This window comes from Nycticebus coucang, chromosome 20, assembly GCF_027406575.1.
Source record: "Nycticebus coucang isolate mNycCou1 chromosome 20, mNycCou1.pri, whole genome shotgun sequence".
Classification (NCBI taxonomy): domain Eukaryota; kingdom Metazoa; phylum Chordata; class Mammalia; order Primates; family Lorisidae; genus Nycticebus; species Nycticebus coucang.
Window position 1 is genome coordinate 41,134,240 of NC_069799.1, and position 3,978 is coordinate 41,138,217.

Below are 3,978 nucleotides of genomic sequence, written 5' to 3' on the forward strand. Positions count from 1 at the left end.
CCAATAAAGGCAGCTGCCTCTGCTCCTCCTGGGGGGGAAAAAGATATATCTGCAGCATAATATGTCTACTAAGTGTACAATAGCATTATGTCTTTAAAAACTGTGTATATCTTAATTGAAAAATACTTCATTGCTAAAAAAAATGCTAAAGACCACCTGAGCCTTCAGTGGGTCACAATGTGTTTGCTGATGGAGGCTTGTGCCTCAGTGTTGACTGATGGCTGCTGACCGGGTGGTGGCTGCTGCTGAAGGTTAGGGTGGTTGTGGCCCTTTCTTAAAACAGGATGCCAAAGTTGACTACATGGATCAGCTCTTCCTTTTCACAGATTTCTTTGTAACACATGATGCTGTTTGGTAGTATTTTCCCCAGGGTAGAACTTCTTCCAGAGTTAGAGCCAATCCTGCTCAAACCTCCTGCTGCTTTGTTAACTAAGTTTACCGAATATTCTAAATTCTTTCTTCTCATTTCAGCAATGGTCACAGCATCTTCATCAGGACTAGACTCCATCTCAAGAAACCACTTTCTTTGCTATTCCATGAGAAGCAGCTGTTTCATCAGCACTTGCTGCTTCACCTTGCCCCTTTATAATGTAGAGACGGCATCTGGCCTTGAACATGTGGGCCAGCCTCTGCCGGCTCTTAACTTCTCCAGCTTCCTCACCTCTCTCAACTTCCATGATTTGAAGAGAGTTAGGGCTTTGCTCTGGATTAGGCTTTGGCTTACGGGAATGTTGTGGCTGGTTTGATCTGCTATCCAGACCACTCACATTTTCTTCACATTGTTCACATGTTCATGAATAAAATAGCTTTTCATTTCCTTTAAGAACGGTTCCTTTGGGTGGCACCTGTGGCTCAGCGGGTAGGGCGCCGGACCCATATACCAAGGGTGGCGGGTTCAAACCCGGCCCCGGCCAAACTGCAAAAAAATAGCCGGGCGTTGTGGCGGGCGCCTGTGGTCCCAGCTACTCAGGAGGCTGAGGCAGGAGAATCACCTGGGCCCTGGAGTTGGGAGGTTGCTGGAGCTGTGTGACACCACGGCACTCTACCAAGGGCGATAAGGTGAGACTCTGTCTCTACTAAAAAAAAAAAAAAAGAACTGTTCCTCTGCATTCAGAGTTGGGCTGTTTGGCATAGAGGCCTAATTTCCAGCCTACCTGTTCTTTTCACTCGCCTTTCTCACTCAGCTCAATTGTAATTACTTCTTTATTTAAAGTGAAAGCTGTGTAACTCTTCCTTTCACTTGTATGCTTATTATTAATTAGTCTAATTGCATTATTGATTTTCACGTCTAAGGAGGCCTGAGAAGAGAGAAAGAAATGGGGGAGTAGCTGGTCTGTATAGCTGCATAGCTGTATTGATTACGCTCGCCAAATTCTATGGTGCCTCCAAATAATTACAGTAGTAATATCAAAGGTCACTGGTGAGGCTGAGCCCAGTGGCTTACACCTATCAGCCCAGCACTTTGGGAGGCCAAAGCAGGAGGATTGATTGAGGCTAGAAGTTCACAGCTGGCCTGGGCCACACGGCAATACCTTATCTAGACAAAAAACTATAAACATTACCAAAGCATGGTGGTGTGTCCCTATAGCCCTAGCTCTGCAGGAGGCTGAGGTGGGAGGATCACTTGAGCCCTGGAGTCTAAAGTTACAGTGAGTTGTGATTATGCCACTGCACTCTAGCCTGGGTAACAGAGAAAGACCCTGTCTCAAAAAAAAAAAAGCTGGTTCAGCGCCCATAGCTCAGTGGTTAGGGTGCTGGCCACAAACATTAGGGCGCGGGGGCGGGGGCGGGGGGGTTCGAGCCCAGCCCGTGCCAGCTAAACAACAATGACAACTGCAACAAAAATATAGCCAGGCATTGTGGTGGGCGCCTGTAGTCCCAGCTACTTGGGAGACTGAGGCAAGAGAAATCGCTTAAGCCCAAGAGTTTGAGGTTGCTGTGAGCTATGATGCCACGTACTCTACCAGGGCGACAAAGTAAGTCTCTGTCTCAAAAAATTAAAAAATAAAGAAAGAGCAGCGTGGGCCAGGGCTCGGGAGCTCCCTGGTCTGACAGGAGCTACAACCATCCCCATCTTCTCACCTGAGGGCCACCTCTTCCAAGTGGAGTATGCTCAGGAGGCCATCAAGAAGGGCTTGACTGCAGTTGGCATTCCAGGAAGAGACATCGTTGTTCTCAGTGTGGAAGAGAAGTCAGTGGATGCCAGTGTCTGCATGGCCTGCGCGGGCCTCACTGTGGATGCAAGGATAGTCATACCCAGGGGGAGTGCCAGAGCCACCGGCTCACTGTGGAGGACCTGTTCACCGTGGACACATTGCTTGCTACAGCGCCAGTCTGCAGCAGCGTTACATGCAGAGCCACTGGCTCACTGTGGAGGACCTGTTCACCGTGGACACATCGCTTGCTACAGCGCCAGTCTGCAGCAGCGTTACATGCAGAGCCACTGGCTCACTGTGGAGGACCCGTTCACCGTGGACACATCGCTTGCTACAGCGCCAGTCTGCAGCAGCGTTACATGCAGAGCCACTGGCTCACTGTGGAGGACCCGCTCACTGTGGACACGTGGCTCACTACAGCGCCAGTCTGCAGCAGCGTTACATGCAGAGCCACTGGCTCACTGTGGAGGCCTCGCTCACTGTGGACACGTGGCTCACTACAGCGCCAGTCTGCAGCAGCGTTACATGCAGAGCCACTGGCTCACTGTGGAGGACCCGCTCACTGTGGACACGTGGCTCACTACAGCGCCAGTCTGCAGCAGCATTACACGCAGAGCAAGGGGCACAGGCCTTTAGCGTCTCAGCCCTCACTGTGGGTTTCAACTTTGGTGCCACCCCCAGACTCTTACAGACTGATCATCGGGCACATACCATGCCTGGAAGGCCAGTGCCGTAGGCCAGAGAGCATGAGTTCCTGGAAAAGCACTACACCAATGACGCCATCAAAACAGGAGGGCTGACCGAGCTGGGGACCAAAGCCCTCCTGGGGGTGGTTCAGGTGGCAAAAACACAGAACTCGCTGTCATGAGGGGAGATCAGCCTCTCAGGAGTGAGATCCTGAAGAAATCGAGAAATTGAAAAAGAGAAAGAAGAAAAGGAAAAGAAGAAACAGAAGCAAGAATCATAGTGATGAATCAGATTTCCTTACCTGTAACAATTTTTAAATGCAAATCGTGGTTGAGTCTCAATGTGTAGGCATTTCCATTCCATTCATCATTTATTCATACTGTCTGAGTGCCTACAATAAACTTGCATATTTTTTAACCTTTAAAAAGATAAAGAAATAGGCTCCGTACCTGTGGCTCAAGTGGCTAAGGCAACAGCCACATACACCTGAGCTGGCGGGTTCGAATCCAGCCCGGACCTGCCAAACAACAATATTGGCTGCAACCAAAAAATAGCCAGGCGTTGTGGCAGGTGCCTGTAATCCCAGCTACTTGGGAGGCTGACGCAGGAGAATCACTTGAGCCCAGGAGTTGGAGGTTGCTGTGAGCTGTGATGCCACGGCACTCTACCCAGGGCAACAGCTTGAGGCTCTGTCTCAAAATAAATAAATACATAAAAAAAATATAAATCACCGATAATAATAAAGAAAAGTTTGAAATCTTGTGAAAATTACCAAAATGTGGTACAAAGTGAGCATGTGCTGTTGGAAAAGTGGCACCATAGCCCTTAACACAGGGACACAAGGTTACTATAAATTTTCAATTACTAAAAAATGAAATAACTGTGGAGTGCAATAAAGCAAAGCATAATAGCATGAGATATGTCTTGATCTCCAAATACGTATAACCTCCATAGTGTATTTATTATTTTTTTTTTTTTGCAGTTTTTGGCTGGGGCTGGTTTGAACCCACCACCTCTGGCATATGGGGCCAGCATCCTACTCCTTTGAGCCACAGGTGCCGCCCTCCCATAGTGTATTATTTCACACCACCATAATTCACAAGTTTTAGATTGACCAAAGTAATTTAGTAAAGTT

At 48.3% G+C, this 3,978-nt stretch overlaps 1 pseudogene; it reads left to right on the forward strand.

Moving 5' to 3' along the window:
* The first annotated feature begins 217 nt into the window (after positions 1 to 217).
* On the forward strand, positions 218 to 3,123 carry LOC128572611 (proteasome subunit alpha type-7-like; annotated as a pseudogene).
* The last annotated feature ends 855 nt before the right edge of the window (positions 3,124 to 3,978 follow it).